The sequence below is a fragment of the Triturus cristatus genome, chromosome 4_1, assembly GCF_964204655.1.
Source record: "Triturus cristatus chromosome 4_1, aTriCri1.1, whole genome shotgun sequence".
NCBI classification, from domain to species: domain Eukaryota; kingdom Metazoa; phylum Chordata; class Amphibia; order Caudata; family Salamandridae; genus Triturus; species Triturus cristatus.
This window is the reverse complement of record NC_140585.1, coordinates 442905553-442926180: the sequence shown is the minus strand read 5'-3', so window position 1 is coordinate 442926180 and position 20628 is coordinate 442905553. Positions and strand designations below refer to the sequence as shown.

At 45.4% G+C, this 20628-nt stretch overlaps 1 protein-coding gene across 1 annotated transcript in view; it reads right to left on the bottom strand.

The window, feature by feature from the left end:
• NDUFA9 (NADH:ubiquinone oxidoreductase subunit A9) overlaps positions 1-20628 on the bottom strand; it is a 205827-nt gene that overhangs the window by 41785 nt on the left and 143414 nt on the right. The window lies entirely within an intron of this gene.

The following is a 20628-nucleotide window of genomic DNA, read 5'->3' as shown; positions in this document are numbered from 1 at the left end:
CACTTTCAGCTATCTTCGGTTGTAACAATTTCCCGTTTGCAACCAGTTCAGCATAATATGAAATGGCACTCGATGAAAAATAACTGTCCTATTTTCTTAACAACTATACCAAAGCAACTTTAAGATCAATCAACAAGGCGATAATAAACAAGACAGGATTAATTTCATGCTTTTGCAGATATTTACAGAGAACAACAGTAGCTAGAGAACGATGTGATGCTGAAAACATGGCGATAAGATATATGAAACTGTGTACAAAAAGCTCGATGGTAGAGGTTCAGAATCCCATCTGCATGGGAACCGGAAGGATTGGGGGATTTGTGGAGGCAGAACAGGGCAGCACCTTCTTACATGAAAATTGGTACCAGATTTCAGATCCAAAATTAGAACACATGCACTATCGAATACAATAGTGGTACAACAACTGTGAGAGTACAGAGCAATTCTGTCGTTACTTTATTCTTTCATCGTTAAAGCTATGTTCAGAACATAAGCGAACCATGGCCGTCTAGTTTGCTGTCTGTCTAATGAAATTTTCACTTTGCTGTGGAGAGAACGAACACTGTAAGCAAAATACTTTCATTTATAAAGTACAAGCTAATTTCTTGCGTTTGTAGCCTTAAATCAACCTTCCAATGTATGCCATTATGGCGAACCAGAGCTCGTTTTTAGCCAACATGGAAATTGGAGATTTAGAGGCCCAGAAGCATACACAGCCCAATCTGCAGCTAGGCATTGTAGGCCTCTAATAACAGTACCCTACCGTGGCGTTGGTAGGCGGGTCATCTGAGTAAGGCCAACATAGGGATACCAAACCAGTGTCGCTACGGTGAGTAACTTCTACTTACTGGCATTTCCAGGCCTGCTCTAGAATTTATGAGAACATTTCAATAGTGCCCAAAGTTAGATTTTTCTGAATGAGGCTGCAGGTACTACATTATAAAAAAATCAAAGACTTCTGGCCAAAAGAAATTAGCAAAGTTGAAACAAACTATTTGATCTTAAGCTGACATCCATGGCATGATGCATGGTTTGTAGCCCAAGTGGTGAATTTACTGAGACACCATAGGAACACACTGAGCGGTAAAACCAAGGAAGTGAAACAATCTGGCAAAGAATTCCCCTCACGTATCCCATAATGCAGGAAAAGACCTAGTGAGCCCTGCGACGTGAAAGATCCTGTCGGAGTACACTAAGGCCTGCGTCCTTTTCAGTCAGCACAAGGCCTGCTTTGCGATCATCACTAAAGCACGCTTAGCATTTGAAAGGAAGGAGTAGAAAAAAGCAAAGTGAAACCTACCTCCTGTTTAAAATAACTCAGGATTTTTTTTTTTAGTACAAAAAACAGTCTGCCAGTGGAACATCTTGTAAGGCTCAGCGGACCATAACTGAATTTCAAATACTGCAGTGCCAATATTACAGACAACATAAAAGGCAGTTCTCTACAAAACCACTTTTAATTGCACAGTTAGCCATGACCTCAGCAGGTTAGTGAATCAAAAGAATTTGATTAAAAAGCAAGCAGTGGGCTATACACACTGAAGGATGCAAGTTGAGCGGCCCCTCTTAATTCAACATGAACACAGCATTCTGAAATAGGGAGGGGGATGGGCTGCCTCTCACGGTAAGTGAGTACGTAAAAGGTGCGACTGCCACAAGTCAATCAAGGTGCTGAAATCTGCCAAGGCAGGTGGAAAATGAAGGTGCATCACCCAAGAAATAAAGCTGGGGATTTATCTATTTGTAAAATGCACATTGGCAAACGCTAAGCCATTTGCTTTTGTAGAGCCTTATCAAAAGACATTGCCCCTTATATTAATGTCCATAGTGTCTAAAGAAAGCCCTAGCTATTCTTAGATCAGCTGCTCAAGCCTCAGGCAGTTAAGCTAAGCCATGGAAAACAAGCATTTGCAATGCAATAGGTCTAGCATTTACGCGAGTTTGAGCTATTGACATTGCAAATGACAATGCCTTTTATTTTTGTTTTCGCTCTTTAAACCCAAATAAAAGGCATTGTCATTTACAATGCCAATAGCTTAAACTTGTGTAAATGCAAGACCTATTGCATTGCAAATGCTTGTTATCCTCGGTCTCTGATGTGACATTGTGTCTTGTCATCGTTCACGGTTATCCTTTATTAAGGGACTTGTTGCAATCTGTGGAAATTTGATTTGTTCAATGACAGAGCTCAATAAAGAGACTTTCAATATTAACAGCTTTTCTCCATGTTTTCGTTTGTATAGCTGAGATTTGTGCACAATTCACCAAGGGGTACCGTGAGGGACTAAAGGTACCACTACCACCACTTGTTAAATAAAGCACCTAGAATCTGCAGAAACACGGTATGACGCGCTATAAGAAAGTACGTTTCTGATATTATTAATATGTGCTGAGAGCGCTCCACGCACAGTGTATGAGTTTGCTTTACCTCCTCGTGAAACAGGAGTCCGAGTTAAACTGATTGTTGTCTCGTGTAAGTGTGTGGGTGTGCCCGACACACAGCTGGGAGACCCGACACACTCCTGCAGGGCACTCTCATACACGAAGGAGGTCTGACACCACAGAGAGGATGGCGGGGCACTGATCACGCTGAGTGCTGGCGGAAGTGATGGTAACACAGGTGCATGGGCATTCTTGGGGTTCGAGGCGCTGCTTGCGGCACTTTTTATATTTACACGCATAAATATTGTACACCATGGCATTCACCCTGTAAATAAACATGGCTGGGACCAACTAAGGCCTATTGGTTTGAGTGAGTGATAAAGGGAATGGCCACGTCACTAGTTGATGTTGCTATATAAATACAGGTTGAAAGCACGAAGAACAAGTACGCCTCTGGTCTGAAGAAGCAATCAGTGGCGAAAAATTAATATGCTACTTACCAGTATACATCTGTTCTTGGCATGTAGGGCTGCTGACATTCATATCTGTGCATAGATCGCCGCCTAGTGTTGGGACCGGATGATTGCACATTGTTGTCCTGGAAGAGTCTTCGAAGTATCACGAGATAGGTGGCTCCTCCCCTGGACTACAGTGCGCATGGGCATCCTCTCCATCCTCAGATTGTTTTTCGCCATTGTGGCAGTGATGGAGTAGATACCGTAAGTGATGACCATGCTATACAGTAATTCTGAGTGCTGCAGCCGCTACAGGCGCCGGGGAGGAGGGTGGGCGATATGAATGTCAGCAGCCCTACATGCCAAGAACAGATGCATACTGGTAAGTAGCATATTCAGTTCGAGGCATGTGGGCTGCTGAATTCATATCTGTGCATAGATTATATAGCAGTCCCTCCATTAGCGGCGGCTGCCCGTGCCAGCTGCAGCAGTCTGAAAAAGGGTGTTGAGAACAGCCTGTCCTACAGCTGCCTGCTGTTTTGAATGTACATCTACACAGTAGTGTTTTGTAAATGTATGTATAGTGGACCATGTGGCTGCTCTACATATTTACTCTAAAGGAATATTCCCTAGGAAAGCCAATGACGCCACTAACTTTCGTGTTGAGTGGGCTCTGGGCGGAATCGTTAATGTGCGTTTAGCTTTTTCATAGCAAATTTGAATACATTTAACGATCCATCTGGCTATCCCTGCTTTGGAAATGGCGTTGCCCTTGTGTTGTGGAGAAAAGGCAACGAACAGTTGTTTTGTTTTCCTAAAATCCTTTGTTCTGTCTATATAGTACATGAGGGCCCTCTTTACATCTAGTGTATGGAGCATTCTCTCCGCGACATTTTCTGGATTTGGAAAGAAAACAGGCAGTTCAATAGTTTGATTCATGTGGAACTGCGATATCACTTTAGGCATGAAAGTGGGGTTAGTGCGTAGTACAACTCTGTTTGCGTGAACCTGTATGAATGGCTCTTGAATGGTTAGTGCCTGGAGTTCACTAACTCTTCTCAACGAAGTGATTGCCACTAAGAAGGCTACTTTCCAGGTGAGGAATTGAATCTCACATGAATGTAGAGGTTCAAAAGGTGGACCCATCAATCTGGTGAGGACCACATTCAGGTTCCACACCGGTGCCGGTGGGTGAGTTGGAGGAATCACTCTTTTGAGTCCCTCTAAGAAGGCTTTGATGGCAGGCACCTTGAATAAAGAGAGGTGCTGCCTGTTTTGAAGATAGGCCGCTATTGCGGTTAGATGTATACGGATGGAGTTGTATGCCAGATTGCATCGGTATAAGTGTAACAGGTAACAGATGATGTTCTGAATGGATGCATCCAGCGGATTAATGTCATTGTTTTTACAATAAATGACAAACCTTTTCCATTTAGCCGCATAGCAAGCTCTGGTCGTGGGTCTCCTGGCCTCCTTGATGATATTCATACATTCTGGAGGCAGGTTCCGGTAGCCAAACTCTAAGACTTCAGGAGCCAAATCGCCAGGTTCAGCTGTTGCGGATCTGGGTGCTGAATTTCGCCATGGTTCTGTGTTAAAAGTTTGGGTGTTAGCCGCAGTCTTTGAGGCGGCACCACGGACAGTTCTAGTAACGTGGTGTACCATGGCTGGCGTGCCCATATTGGAGCAACCAGGATAAGTGTCATTGAGTGTTGCCGTAGTTTGTGTGCCACTAGCGGTATTAATGGCGCTGGGGGAAAAGCGTACGCAAATCTGCCTGACCAGTTCATCCATATCGCATTGCCCTGCGACTGTGGATGCGGAAACCTGGCGGCAAAGCTTTGGCATTTTGCGTTTTCCCTTGTGGCGAATAGGTCTATCTCTGGATGACCCCACTGCTGGAAGTACGGTTGGAGTACTGACGGATGTAGCTCCCATTCGTGCATTTGGTGGCTGTGTCTGCTGAGCAGATCCGCCATCTGGTTGTCCTTGCCCGGGAGGTGTTCCGCCATGAGGAACATGTTCCACTGAATGGCCCACTTCCACATGCTCTGAGCCAGATGAGACAACTGTGGAGAGTGTGTTCCTCCCTGTTTCTGTATGTAGTACATGGCAGTCATGTTGTCTGTTCGGATCAACACGACTTTGTTGCACAAGTGTACTTTGAATGCCTTCATTGCCAGGAAGATAGCCATCAGTTCCAGAAGGTTGATGTGCATCTTCCGTTGCTGTGTCGTCCATAGTCCCTGCACTGTGTAATTGAGTACATGAGCTCCCCATCCCTGGAGAGACGCGTCCGCTGTCAGTATTATTTGTGGAACAGGCTCTTGGAACGGTCGGCCCTTGCAAAGGTTGTGTGGATTCCACCAATGCAGAGAGTTGTATGCCCGACCGCTCACCAACACTAGGTCTTTCAACTGTCCTTGAGTCTGATTCCATTGACGTGCCAAGCACTCCTGAAGCGGGCGCATATGTAGTCTCGAATGCGGGACTATGAAGATGCAGGAGGCCATCATGCCTATCAACTGCATGAACACTCGCGCTGGAAGGGAGTGTTGTGGTCTGAATTTTTTTTAGCAGCAGTTGCATGCTGTTGATTCTCGCTAAATTTGGCTGAGCTTTGGTAGCCAGAGTGTCTATAGTCGCGCCCAGGTACTGCCGTACGTGGGCGGGTTGGAGATGTGACTTTGGATAATTCAGAGAGAATCCCAGACGAAGGTGAATGGTGTGGGATATGTGGCTGGCACACAGCTGAGCTGACTTTGCCTGAACAAGCCAGTCATCCAGGTAAGGGAAGACGTGAATGTGCTGTCTCCTTAAGTGTGCGGCCACTGTCGCTAGGCACTTGGTAAAGACTCTGGGCGTTGTTGTTACTCCGAAAGGGAGTACTTTGAACTGATAATGCCGATCCTGAAGAGTGAACCTGAGATATTTTTTGTGTGATGGGTGTATGGGTATGTGGAAATACGCATCCTTTAAATCTAGTGTTGCTAGGAAGTCTCCCTGACTGAGTAACGGCAGAACCTGCTGGAGGGTGAGCATATGAAAATGCTCTGACAGAATGTATTGGTTGAGGGGGCGGAGGTCTAGTATAGGTCGTAAAGACCCGTCCTTTTTTGGGATTAAGAAGTACAGAGAGTACACCCCTGACCCCCGCTGTTCCATAGGCACGAGCTCTATGGCTCCTTTTTGCAGCATACTTAGTACTTCTTGCTGCAATAATGTCAAGTGCTCTGCGGACATAGGACGGTGTCTTGGTGGTATGTTGGGTGGATTGGATGTTAATTCCAGACAATAACCGTACTGGACAATTTCTCTGACCCACCTGTCTGTGGTGATGGATCTCCAGACTGGCAGGAACTGTTGGAGTCTACCCCCGACCGGTGTTATGTGGGCGGGGGGCAGCGACAAGACGTCACTGTTTGTTATTGGCGGAGGACCTGGTGTTGTTGTGTCCTCGTCCTCTGCCTTTGGTGCTGGATCCACGATATCCACCCCTATTGTTTTTATTATAGGTACTCTGGGTACCTCCTTTACTGTACTGCTGCTGGGACCCCTGACCTCTAGCTGCTCCTCTATTCCCGGGGCGACAAAAGGAGCCACTCCGAAACTGCTGCGACTGTAGAGCCCCCATAGATTTCGCAGTTTCAGTGTCCTTTTTAATCTTTTCCAGTGTAGTGTCAACCTCGGGGCCAAATAAAAAGTCTGGGTTGACTGGTTGAATCAAGATATTATTTTGAATCTCAGGTTTGAAACCTGATATTCTCAGCCATGCGTGCCTCCTCAACATCACACTAGTGTTGATTGCCCTTGCTGCAGTGTCAGCTGCATCCAGTGCGCATTTGATGGGCGCATTTGTAATGAGTTGTCCCTCTCTGATGAGGAGCTCCGTTCCTTCTTTGTATTCATCTGGTAGGTGTTCTAGCAGTGTTTCTAGTGTATCGTAGTGTGACCTGTCGTATCGGGCCAGGAGTGCCTGAGTTTTGGCAATGCACCAGATGTTCGCTGCTTGTGCTGCTACCCTTTTGCCCGATGTTTCTAGCACTTTGGACTCCTTGTCTGGAGGAGGAGCATCACCTGTAGTCTGCGAGTTAGCTCTCTTGCGAGCATTAGAAACTACCATGGAGTCCAACGGCAATTGACCTTTAATGTATATGGGGTCTCCGGGTGCAGGTTTGTATTTTTTCTCTATTCTGGGGTTTAATACCCGTGCCCTGGTGGTGTCCTTAAAGATGTCCTTAGCATGTTTAAGAACCCCTTTCAGCATTGGTAGAGTCTTGACCGTTCTTTCTGATGTGGAGAACGTGTCCACTAAGAAATCCTCCTCCACAGAGTCAGAATGGAGTTCCACTCCGTGATTGGCAGCTGCCCTTTCAATGAGGGCGTTAAAAGCAGCAGTATCTTCAGTGGGAGATGGTTTGAGATTGTAAAGATGCGTGTCAGGAGCATCTTGTGGGTCACCTTGGTCATTAGGGTCTCCCCATGCTTGATCTTGGTCTTGCTGTTGGTCATCAGGGTCATTATCCACAGGATAAGTGGTATCCTCCCCAATATAGCCCTCTCCTGCATCATGTTCTGAGTGTGTAGGAGAAAAGGATGGTGGTTCCTGATGATAGGTGTGGAATGTTTCTACAAGCACTGGCGTCGAACTTGATGCCAGTTTCCTTTTTAGTGGAATCTTGTAGGAGTCCAAAGCCTTCTCTGGAACAATTCTCCGCTTGCGGAACAACAGCCTACCAGTGTCTGCGTCGATGAACTGGTCCTGCGAGTCCTCGACATCGGTTCTTTCCGTGGCCACTGTTCGTGGTTGTTCGACACTCCTCCTAAGTTCGAACATCTTCGGCGTCCCCGGTGGCGGCAATCCAAACTTGATCGGTGCCGGCACCGAGTGAGCTTTGGCCACTTTGTGTGGTTCGGGACCCGTTTTTGGTTCGAGGGTTGCCCGTTCCCTGATGCGCTGTAGGGACTCCGACACCTGTTGCAATGTGAATGCAGACGGTGCTTTGGAACCGATAGGCTCTTTGGAGCTAGGCCTCGACACCGTCTCCGGTTTCTTCCCAGCCTTCGGGTTTTCGATCCGAAGTTTGGGATCGACGCCTGGTTGATTCGAAAGTTTGGCGCTCGCCGCACTCTTCGGTGTTGACTTAGTCGGATCGACCACCGTGACCTTGGTGGTCGGTGCCCCAGCCTTCGGTGCCATAGGCCGTAGCGTCTTGTCGGGACCGAGGGCCTTCTTCTGTGTCTCGGTGCCGAAGCCCTTTTTTGTCTTTTCGGTACCGAAGTCCTCCTTTCTTTGGTCTGTTCCGATGTCCCTTTTCTGCGTCGACGGATTGGAGGGTTTCGATGCCTTCGATCCGACTTGAACCAGTTGCACTTTCGGTTTCGTTTTGACCAGTGCTGGTTTTGGTTTCGCTTTCACTGAACTGAATCCAGTCTTTTTTGATAGCGTTGGCTCTTTTGAAATGTTCGAGGCCGGGCCTTCAGGCGGGGCTGTAGAACGATCCAACTGATCTTGGGTAAGGCCCGCAGGCGATCCCTCGACCTGAGCCTTAGCCGGACTGTGTCCTTCGGCCTCCGCATCGACGGATTGACCTAGCTCCTCTCCTGAGCTAACTTCCTCGGCCCCAAGGGCCTCATCGTCGTCTCCTACCTCGTCGACGACGTCTTCGTCCTCGAAGATCACCTCATCATCGTCGTCAGAATGGGATTCAGGCTCTGAAGCATGGCTCGAGTCTATCTCTTCGACGCTCTCGACTTCCTCCTCCTCGGTGCTGAATATGTTAACCGGGTTAGGCGCCGATTGTTTGGCCTCCAATCTAGCCGCCCGTCGAGTCCGAAGTGTCTTCTTTGACCGGAACCGGGCGCAGGCCATACACCTTGACTCATCATGATCCGGTGATAAACATTTGTTACACACCGGATGGGCGTCGATGTGTGGATATTTCGCATGGCATAAAGGACATCTCTTGAAGGGAGTCCTCGATTCCATCCTCGAACGTCGATCGATGGTCGGACCGAAACTAGGTCCGAGAAGTGTGAATAAATCCGAGAACAGGTCTAAATATTTGTCGATACCGAACGTAAACAATACCGACGATACCTAAAGGCTTTTGGCCTTAAATAAAGTTTTCCTAACTTGAGCTAAGATGAGCACATCCGAACCCAATGGCGGAAAAAAACAATCTGAGGCTGGAGAGGATGCCCATGCGCACTGTAGTCCAGGGGAGGAGCCACCTATCTCGTGATACTTCGAAGACTCTTCCAGGACAACAAAGTGCAATCATCCGGACCCAACACTAGGCGGCGATCTATGCACAGATATGAATTCAGCAGCCCACATGCCTCGAACAGGTTCTCCCACGCCACTAGCATAACGCACTGAAGTCATACCACAGGGCTTTATTGATTTCTATTTGTGTAGCTGAAAGAATGGCTCAGTGAGCTGAATGCTCTAAAGGTCGGACTTCGGACCTTGAAAAAGCAGACACTATATTCCATTTTTCTAAGGTGGATACAGTACCATAAATAGGGTAATAATGGCATCTTTTATTTACAGCGCTTAGGAATGCGAGAAGCCTTGTATTTAATGCTGTGTTTATCATGAAAATTAGTTTTTGGTAGCTGAGCACGGTGCAGATCAGCAAAGATGAGCATTATCAAAGCTTTACAAATGCCCCAATAGTGACATCTCAGTGCATGCATGGTGCAACAAGGATCACGGATGCAGTACTAGATCTCCATGGATTTCTGAGTATTGAGTGGACCTGTCACTCTCTCAGGAATGGAACTGTAGTGGGTGGTGCTAATCAGCACACATAACTAAAACCCATGTTGCACTGGAAACATGATAGTTGGCACAGTCCTGCAGACTAAAGGCTTTGCGGGTTAATGTGCCTGCTGCAAAGCTCTGCACGGAACCTGGGATTCTAGTATCCATATCCTAATAAGAGAGTACAGTGGAACTAATGTTTTCTGATTAATTTCTCATACAACATGCTGCTCACACGTTCCTATCCCGGAAAGTATTTTTTTAATATATTTTATTGAAATTCCTCATTACAACACATCAGCAGCAATAATTTCAAAATCATTTGATATAAAGACTATCTGTAGGTGTTCCTTTATGCAATGGTTATGTAATACTTTTATGGCTGTGTACAAACCATATTTACATTTAACGGATTTCTTGTATGGTTTACCAATTAATTCTTCTCCGCCGAGTGGTAATTAACACTCAATAATACACTCTAAAAGAATTCTGTTTTATTGCATGGTTCATAAATGCCCATTATTAACATTTATATGGTTTTATACAAATATTTTTGCATGCCATGTTGATGGTTCGTTTATTTGAGCAGCACATGTAAAAGGAAAATATTAATATCCCATTCAAACTAGGGTTGTTCGAAACTGCATTCTTTTTACTCACGAATTTTCATGAAATTGCATGAAAACGTTGAAAACTTTGAAGTGAAATGTGATTTGCCGGTATCATGAGTCAATTTTTTATCCCCCCATCACCTTGAGTAAAATAAATCTTGCAAGCTACTGGCAGGACACTCTTTCGAAAAGAAAATGTCTTATAGCAAGACAATTCCTGTGCAAACCTATTTTACATACCTCCACTATGGTTGAAAGGTACTAGTTACTTACGGCATGCGAATGTCTGCAAAGAATGTTTTGGCGCCACCCAGGGGCCAAAAGCCAGAATGACTAACGACAATTCTAAATGTTCGATGCATTGAAAACAAGAAACGCCGTGCTCTTTCCCCAAAAATGTCCCCCAAAAAAGTGCCTAGTGTCACGCCGCCAGTGAAGCCTCCAGTCTGCGCGTGCACATCTTCTGTCCCTTCTGTCCCACTGCATGCACATCGGAATCGTATTGATTCCAAAAGGCCCTCAGCATGGCGAGAGCAGCGCACGCGCTGCTTTCACCAGGTCGAGACCTAAAAAGGATGGGGAAAATCAGTTCATGATGCTAGCATAGCAAATCAAACTGACTTAAAAAGGAGAATTCTAAAAGCAGGAAGCAGATGCAACATGGACGAGGATAAAAAAAGCCTGGTGGCCGAAAGGAAGCCACCAGGATCGTTTGACACCACTAAGCAGTTCTCACTTTCTGTTGCACATATGGAGTACATGAAGAACTATGATTGTTTTACCGACAAATGAAGGCTTGTCCCACTGAACCCTTCCCTTTGTACTAATATAAAACATACACCAGAAGCTTAATATTGTACTCCAATGTAAAGACATTCGGCTGTGCAACAGCCTGTTCTCTTGAACAAGAGAAACTGATGGAGCTACCATGTGCAGCAAGTATGAGTTCTCTTCCTGAGACACTCAGTTTCGTATTTTAGAGCTCCTGTAAGCGAGTAGCCTACAGGGGAATGTTCTTGATGATCGGCCACAGCCCTCAAGTTAAGGAGTCGAAACGAGGGTTATAGATCCCACCATGTTTGCTGACGCAGAACATCACATTAGCTTTCCCAGTCTGCCTACAAATGACCTCAGAGCCACAAAGTAAGAAATTAAGATAAGAGTCAAAGTTGTGTATTTCTCTGGTCACAAAGCCTCCCTATTTAAACTCCGAGATTCAATTGTGATTGATAGTTCTGGTAGATTTCGCAGGAAAGAATTGTACCAAGAGTTCTGCTACCGAGTCCACCAATTACCATACTGAACCCCACTTTTTATGTATACCCAACAGATCGAAACTCACTTGACCGTAGATGAAAGACAAGGATAGTGGAACCTTTTACCCGATGCTTCAGTTGAACCAGATGCAGCAGAGCAAGGTTTTCTTGACCCTAGCCAAAAGGACCACGTGCACACACAAATCCACAACACACAATGGCCTCCAGAACCAGGAACCAGAGGTTGATATTGAAATTTCTGGAAATCTCTTGTGAATCTGGCATTTTCTCAGGGGGGGAATCGGAGCAGCAGTACTGAATGTGAGGTACCGGAAGAATATTAAAGTGAACTCTGGTTCATTAACTGAAAGAACAAGTTCAACAGGAGGAATCTCTTTCAGACAAGTGAGCCAAAGCCCACTCTGATAGCTACTAACAAATGAACGCTGCCACTTGTGTCATGGTAAGACCCTGGGGATGGAGGCAAGCCAAACCCAGAGGACTCTGCGTTCATGGCAAACACTCTTCTCTTCCACAAATGCCCAGACATGGATCTGCGAAAAAAGCAAGTTCAGTTCAAGTGTTAACAAACACAGACCTATTATCACCATCATGAATGCCACATTGGGATAAATAAAAAGGCTAAAGAGGTGGAGATGCAGAATCATAAGCCCAACATGTTTTGATGACTTTAACAAACTGTGCCTAGTAATCCTAGTCCAAGTAAAGTATAACCACACAGTTCTAAATGCAAGTAGCTGCGGAGTTCTCCGATAGCAAATCCAAGGCAAATGGGAGAGAAAAAGAGTTGAGTATGGTGACAGATTTGTTGACGACAGCAGGAACGGATTCTGAAAATACACCCAACTGCAAAAAGTATCCAAGGGTCTTGATTAACCTGTCGCCATGTTTGTAGGCTCAGAAAGACATTCTATTTTCACTTTACTACTTTCCTAGACTGGGACTGTAGCTAATAAAATATTCAGTTTTCCCTATTTTTGCTTTGACAGTCATCAGAGGAGAACAGCGTCTTAGCTGGCCTCTGCTGTTTTTATTTCTAATTAATAGAGGGATTGTCATGTCTTTTAAACGTTTAGAGAAGTCACAATACCAGGGAAAAGATCTGTTCCTGACTGAGTTAGAGGAAGGGCTGGACGGTAAGGATATCTTGTAAATTGATTTTTCAAAGCAAACCACCCAAGATCTTCTAGTCATGACGCCAATCTTACATTTAAAGAGTATGCCAGCTTTAGGCTTCAATAATTCTCCATGATTATGTGGAAAGCTGAGGGACTTCACCTGGCAAAGGCAACAGTCCTCTGTCTTTGCTTCCTGATAAAGGCACGAAGACCAGATTCATACCAGATTAAGTGATTCGGGTAAGAACGAAGCAAGACAAACCTGCCTTTGCCATGCAGAACCAAATCAGTTCTGCCTTTGAGTGGGCAGGTAGATATGGAAATATGTCAAATCAAACCATATCGCAACACAAACAATATGTCCACTTGAACCGTATGTTAAGGTTGACACAAACAAAAATGGCAAATTCATCTGTATGGGAAAAATAAAGGAAGGGATTAGAAACATTTTTGTTCACTGTGTAACCTAAACATTTACCTTCTTATCCAGGCAAGTCATTGTTGGGCAAGTCCTCTGTACCATAAACCAATACACAACGTAAGATAACCTATCCGCACAGAGAAGAATTCAATCCTTAATGGGCCCCACTCAAGATTCCTCATCCAGGTTTGTATTATACCCAGTAATCATTTGGGGAATCCAATGTGGTGAGAACTAACTATGAGTTTGCCCATCCCAGGATATGGCAAGGGCAAGAAGCCATCAAGAACAGAGATGTGCAAGGTAACTGATTACACTGCAGTTAAGGGCATTTGACAGACGTGGAGCTTTGCCCTAATGCCACTAGCTGTGACTATAAAATCAGCCTCTTAAGTTATATCTTCATGTTCTCAAACTATATAAAGCATGGTAGCCTTGCTCATCAGAAGAGGGTGTCTAAATAAAAATGATGGAGCTGACAACTTTCATGATCTGTAAAATTACCCTTTGCCTTTTCCAGCTAATTACATCTCTACATCACCGTTTCCCAGCCCTACATTGCCCGTCAATCACTGCAGGGTTGCGGCATCATTTACTTTCGATTCTCGTCACCACCAATGCAACATGGAGCAGCAGATTGAAGAAAGACACAATATGATAAGTTACAATGGATTTATAGAATGCTCAATTACCCGAAGGTGTCCTGGCGTTAGCTCAGAGGTTTGGACAGGAATGACAGGAAAATTAACTGGGCCTAGGTGTTTAAAAGCCACGTTTTCAAAGGTAGCAGTTTGGTGGCAGAACCTAACATTGTCCTTTTCATGCTACCTCATCCAAAAGCACACCAGTGTTGGAATTAAATGAAAAACACTGAAAAAGTGCTATGATGTGGCCAGGGCAGGCCACGTCATAGCGTTTGGGTTAGGAGAGACAGGACAATAAACTCAAAACCGGGGGCGAAGAGACTCTGGATCAGCTCAACATCCTGTGATTGTGGGCTTTCAGTAACTTTTACCAATCCTGAACAGCAGATGTGCTGCTAGACAACATGCCTAAAAGACATTCACATTGACAAGGCCAAAAGCTAGGGCACTGCCGAGGCCTATTGGCTTTGCCAATGCCTGTTTAGTAGAAGCACACAATGTCTGCCCAATCAAAACTTGTACTCCTGGCATCCAACATGTGGGCGAAGCCAACGCTCCACTCTAGTAGTACTCACATAACTGTCTGGAGACAACTGTGCATTCAAGCCAGACCATACAAAGGGGGTGGCTCAATCATGCATTGTGCCTTGCCCCTGGTCCACAATGGGCACAATAGTTTTTCTGACTCCCCTGGGGCAGATTGTGGTGAAACACCCTACAACCTTTTTTTTTTTTTAATACGGCACTGAAAAAACTCCTTGCTCTCTGGTCCTGTTGTCTCGTCAGCTCTACCCACACCCAAGTGGGTAGCAGATTGGAGGTAAACACCTCATATCTGCCCACAGAGGAAGCATAAAGACTGATGTCATATTTGTTGACGTGGGAGCTTGGCCTGTTGCTAGGGTGGGCCACCCCATCCCTTTTCATTGCATATTTTTTAAAAAGGTGTCTAGTGGGGTTTCCACAACCCCCATAGCGGGGGGGGCAGAAAGACTGTTGCAGGTGATTTGGGGAGCTAGACCCGATGAATGCACCCTCCAACTACTTTTTGTAAATTAAATTTAAAAAACTGTGGTGTCCAGTGGGCTGTTTGATCCCCCACCCCACCCACTAAGGGGCAGATCGGTGGTCGCCTCTGGGTGGTAATACTTAGGACCAGGTTTCCACATGAAATTGATTTTTTGCCTTTGCTTGTAACTTTGGAGCAGTTTGACGAACATTCACAAAACTTTCTAAAAACGTTCCTCCACCACAGCTTTTTTTTTTGCAAAGGATTCAGGGTGATCCGTCAAGTGATAAAAAGGGGGGTCCCAAAACTTGTTTTCCAAATTAATTTTTCTATTGGAAAACTGAACAGGGATACCACAAAAACTGCTGAACAGAATGACACTAAATTTGGCAGAAAGCTAGATTTTGGTCCGGAAAGCATGCTTTTCGTGATATGGTGTAGGCACAAGTTATAGTTACTTTACAGCACGAAGTACACGAAGGATAGTTAAATGAGATAACTATACCTGGTGAATTTCAGTAGTTTTGTTTGTTTGAAAGGTATGCTTTAACTGACATTTTCTCCTGAATATAACATACTTTCACCTTTGTTATTTTCATTGAATATATAAATATATATATATATATATATTTTTTTTTTTCTTCCCGTTTTAGCACGACCTTACCAGGACCTATGATGGGAATAATGTTGCACAGGCACTAGTATTTTTGTGTAAAGTACTTAGAGAAACCAAGTCACTCCGGACTCTGTTAGATTTATGTTACTTTTAGTACTTTGTTTTTTCACTCTAATTTTTACGTTTGAAGTTTATTTTATTTTAAATTTATTGTACTTGATTGAAAATGTCTATTTTATTTAAAGGGGAGCAACATTTTATCATCATTTGAGTATTATTTTGACTTGAGTCTTTTTTCTTCTGAACTGAGTGGCACTTCATCCTTCAGTCTTTTTCCTGTTTTCATTAATTATCTAACAGTGACTCTCTGACTATATAGAGAGCACTGCCACAATGTATCCCCAGCTTTGAAGAAGACCGTAAGGTCGAAATGAGTCAGCGAGAATAAAACTTTCCTTTGGATTATATCCTGGTGTGCGGGTCTCCTTGCAGCCGCGGCGGCGTTGACAAGGGACATGAGAAAATTATATATATATATATATATATATATATATATATATATATATATCTATATATATATATATATATAAATGCTCCAAGACTCACGTAACTCGGAGTGAAAGTCCAGCACTCGGAGGGTCGCTTCATAGATGTTTGTTAAGCTACACAAGAAAACAGACGCGTTTCGGAAATTCCTTCGTCAGTTTTTACAAAAAGCGCGGTGAAGCGGCATTTTTAAATTAACAAGCACGTAATAACGGAAGTGACATTTGTATTCAAAGAACACTTGAATTCATAAGTGAAAGTGGCGGCCATCTTGGCATGGTGTATCGTATATACCAAAGTACTGGGGAAATCCATGAAACGATCCTCTTTAAATCCCAACATAAAATTACACACATGGGAAAATCACAGTATATCAATATATACACACATATATGCACAATTGTGAGTACTCCACTGTCACGCTTGTCCTATTTCACATATTCGGTATCCACTAATGTGGAAAGGTTGCAACCGACATGACACCGTATATCGGTGTAGTCAAAATGTAGAGCAATGAGAACTACATAGTATATTGCCTCCTATCATGGCTAATCACTCGGAGTTAGCATCAGTGGATCATTCATCTACAACATAACACCGTGTATCGGTACAATTAGATATGACGATCTTAGTGTAAATACTCAATAGTATATTACCTCCTATAGTGAATCTAGAATGTAGAGCACATAATCGGCATTGATAGATCAGTCATAAACAGCATCACACCATGTATCGGTTAAAATCAAATATGAGAATTTCACAATATTGCATAATACATTTACTGCGATCACAGTTACCATATTTCCCCCGAAAATCAGTGAGAACCATGACAACTGTGAGTGAGAGGGTTTAAAAACATGGCTCTCCCCTACGATGTTAAATCAACTGTGATAATATATACTTTCAACACAAATGGAACAGAAGAACATAAAGGATATTCGGTTAGATCAGCTTCCTAAATGTACTGCGAGTTCCTCCCCGCTATTCAGTCCTTTAGGTGCCTTAGTCTGTAAATCAATGATATAACGGTATTCTAATCTACGCAGCCTTAGAACCCTGTCTCCCCCTCTTGCGTTCAAAGGGACTTAATCAACCCCAAAATATTGCAACAGCTCCCTGTTGTTCTGATGTTTGATCGCGAAATGCCTAGCAACAGGATAATTCGCATCCTTATTTGCTATGGCTCGTTGATGTTCGAGAATGCGTAACTTAACGCTATTAATGGTGCTGCCAATGTATCTAAGCCCGCAAGGACAGACTAAACAATATACAACATGTGATGTAGAGCATGTGATGAATCTTTTAAACACTTTCTGTTGTGTGACACCCAAGATGTTATATGTGAGGACTCTTTTACTATTGGCACACGCCCTGCATTTACCACACGGGAAGAACCCTTTCATCTCTTTTAAAGTCCCTATATTGGGTGTGATTGGTGACAGATGGCTCTGGACTAATCGGTCCTTCAACGATCTAGCTTTACGGAAAGTAATCAGGGGTCTAGATGGAATATCTTTGCCTATTACTAAATCCGTCTGGAGGATGTGCCAGTTCTTTTTAAGCATACTTCTTAAGGTATTCGCATCCTCTGAATACGTGGTAATCATGCGAAAGGTACCTGTGTCGGGGTCTACATTGTCCCCTACCTTTGCTTTTGTTAGTTCTTTGTTTTTGAAAAGCTCTTTGCGGGGAATTCTCTGTACTCTTTTATATGTGGTCTGTAACAGATCCAGATCATAACCTCTCGTCCTAAATCTAGCTATACAGCCAATAGCTGCTTTCTCAAAATCTTTGTCACAGGAACAATTGCGTTTTAGGCGGAGGAGTTCACCATACGGTATTTTTATTTATTTTTTATTTTAGCAACTTGTAGAGCGCCTGGTGACCCGAGGGCATCCCCGCGCTGTGAAGATTAAAACCTGCTGAGGGGGATAAGGGCGAAGGGTTTATTTAGGAAACAGGAGGGTTTTAAGTTTTTCCTGAACGTCAGGTAGTTGGGCTCCAGTCTGAGGGAGCGTGGGAGGGAGTTCCAACCAGTGGACGCTTTTACAGAGAAACGTCGGCCTCCGGTACGTGTTCTCTTGAATTTGGGGATGTTGGCCAGGTGCTCGTTCTCAGACCGTAGAGTTCTCGGTGCTATGTAGGGGGTGACCAAGCCGCTGAGAATCGCAGGTCCCGATCCATTGATTAGTTTATGGGCCATGCACATGGCTTTAAATTCCACCCTTTGGCGGACTGGGAGCCAGTGCAGAGCCTTAATAGCGGGTTTGGCGGATACTCTGGGAGGTACGCTCATGATTAGGCGAGCTGCTGCGTTCTGGGCTCTTTGCAGTCTCGCTAAGGTAGCTTCCGGCGCACCTAGGTAGACCATATTGCTGTAGTCTAACCGCGACATTATGAGGCCCTGAACTAGTAGTTTCCTGGACACGGGCGGTAGGAGGGGGAAGATTTTGCGGATAGTCCGCAGAAGCCCAAGACAGGTCCCGGCCGTTTTGGCCGCTTGGGTCTTCATTGAGAGGTCGGGTTCTAGCCAGACTCCGAGGGTCTTGATTTCGTGTTTCGGGGAGGGGATTTCCCCGAACACGTCTGGCCAGATCGCCGGGGGGATGGTCGCCCATTGTTTGCCCATGAGCATCACTTCGGTTTTGGAACCGTTGAGTTTCAATGACGATTCGCACATCCACCCGTGAATTTCGGTGAGACAGTTTGGTAATTTGTCTGGGTGGTCGTCTAGTTGGGATAGGGAGACGACCAGTTGTGTGTCGTCAGCGTAGCTCACGATTTTTATCCCTAATGGTGATACCACATCTTCCAAAGGGGCCATATACACATTAAAAAGTGTGGGGCTCAGGGAGGAGCCCTGAGGAACCCCGCTGGTAAGTGGAAGTGTGGACGAGTGGAATTCCCCGTCCCAGACCTGGAACGTGCGTCCAGTAAGAAAGGACTCTATCCAGCTGAGTGCCATCCCGGTGAGCCCTGCTGTCGCCAATCGATGAAGAAGGACACGGTGGTTGACCGTGTCGAAGGCGGCACTCAGATCCAGAAGGATCACTGCCACTGATCCTCCTGAGTCTAGAATGCGCCTTGCTTCCTCGATGACGGCAAGCAGGGCGGTGTCTGTACCGTGTCCCGGACGGAACCCGGTTTGGGATTGCCGTAGGATGTTATTTGTCTCGAGAAATCGGGAGAGTTGACTATTCACCAGTTTCTCGGTGATCTTGCTAATCCCCGGGAGGAGGGATATGGGTCGGTAGTTTGCCATATCAGTTGGATCGAGCTGGGGTTTTTTAAGGAGTGCCTTCACCACTGCACTTTTCCAGCTGTCGGGAACTGATCCTTGTGCAAGTGAGCAGTTGATAAGCTCCGTGAGTGTAGGGGTGATAGCGGGGGCCACGTTTTTGAGAAATCTCAAGGGTGCAGGGTCTAAAGGAGATCCGCTTTTTATTTTATTCAGGGTAGCGTCCACCTCGTTATGCGTTACTGGCCTGAATGTCTCGAGTTGGGGACGTATTCCCGTCTGATCGGGGGGCTGATTAATGTTTCTGCGGGTGGGGAGGCTAGGGGAAGGGAGGGATGTGAGGATACGGGCGATTTTATTGTTGAAATATGCGGCTAGGTCATTGCTTCTGTCTACCTGGGGGGTGGTGGGCAAGGGAGAGATGGGAACTTTTAATAGCTCCTTCACGATGAGGTAGGATTCCCTAGAGGAATTTGAGGCTTCCTTTATCCGGGTGTCATAGTGGGAGGCTTTGGAGAGCTTAATTGCAGTTTTATAGATTTTGACTGAGGAGTGGTAGGCCTCTTTGCTGGCATTATGCCAGTCTTTTCTCCAAAGCCGTTCGGCTCTTTTACAGTTTTTGCGGAGCTGACGAAGTTCTGGGGTGTACCACGGTGCAGAGCCCGTGTTGTTGGTTTTGTCTTCGCGCATTCTGAGTGGGAGCACAGAGTCAAGGGAGGTCGTGATCCAATTTCTGAAGTTGCTATCGGCGTTGTCTGGGATATCTTCATGAGTCGGGGTAGTAGATATCAGGGTATTGGCCCATTCTTCAATGGGGAGTTTGGACCAAGTCCTGCCTCTAGTGAAGGTGGGCAGTTTCTGAGGTTTCCTAAGGGATCCTGGAAGTTGGAATAGGACCAAGAAGTGGTCCGTCCAAGGAAGGGGGATGGAGTCTATTGCTTGCATCGCGGGGGTGCTGGTGAACACTGGGTCTAGCAGGTGGCCTTTGATGTGAGTGGCTCCTGAGTTAAGGAGACGGAGGTCCGAGGTCGCTAGTTCAGTGATCAGGTCGACTACTCCAGAATCTGAAGTGTCTTCGAAGTGGATGTTCAAGTCTCCCACTAAGATAAAATTCGTGACGGAGTGAGCCTGTGTTGCTACAGTGTCTAGGAGGGCATTGGGAAAGGAGCCGGGGTGGCCGGGGGGACGGTAGACTAGAATCCCTGAGAGGGAATTCGTAGGGTCTAGTTTGATTGAGAATTGGAGGCTTTCAGAGTCTGAGATTTGTGCGTCGCTGGAGTTACAGGTGAAAGAGTCTCGGTAGATGATAGCAATGCCTCCACCTCTGCCTAGTGGTCGAGGGAGAGACTGGATGAGGAATCCCGGTGGAGTGGCTAACACTATGTCCGAGTCAGAGTGTGGAGTAAGCCACGTTTCCGTTAGGAAGAGAATGTCAATCTCGTAGTCTTCTATTAAGTGGTGGATTGGTGTCGCATGTTTAGGGAGGGAGCGACAGTTCAGCGAGGCAAGTTTGAGGGTTGCGGGCTTCAGCACTCGTGTGGG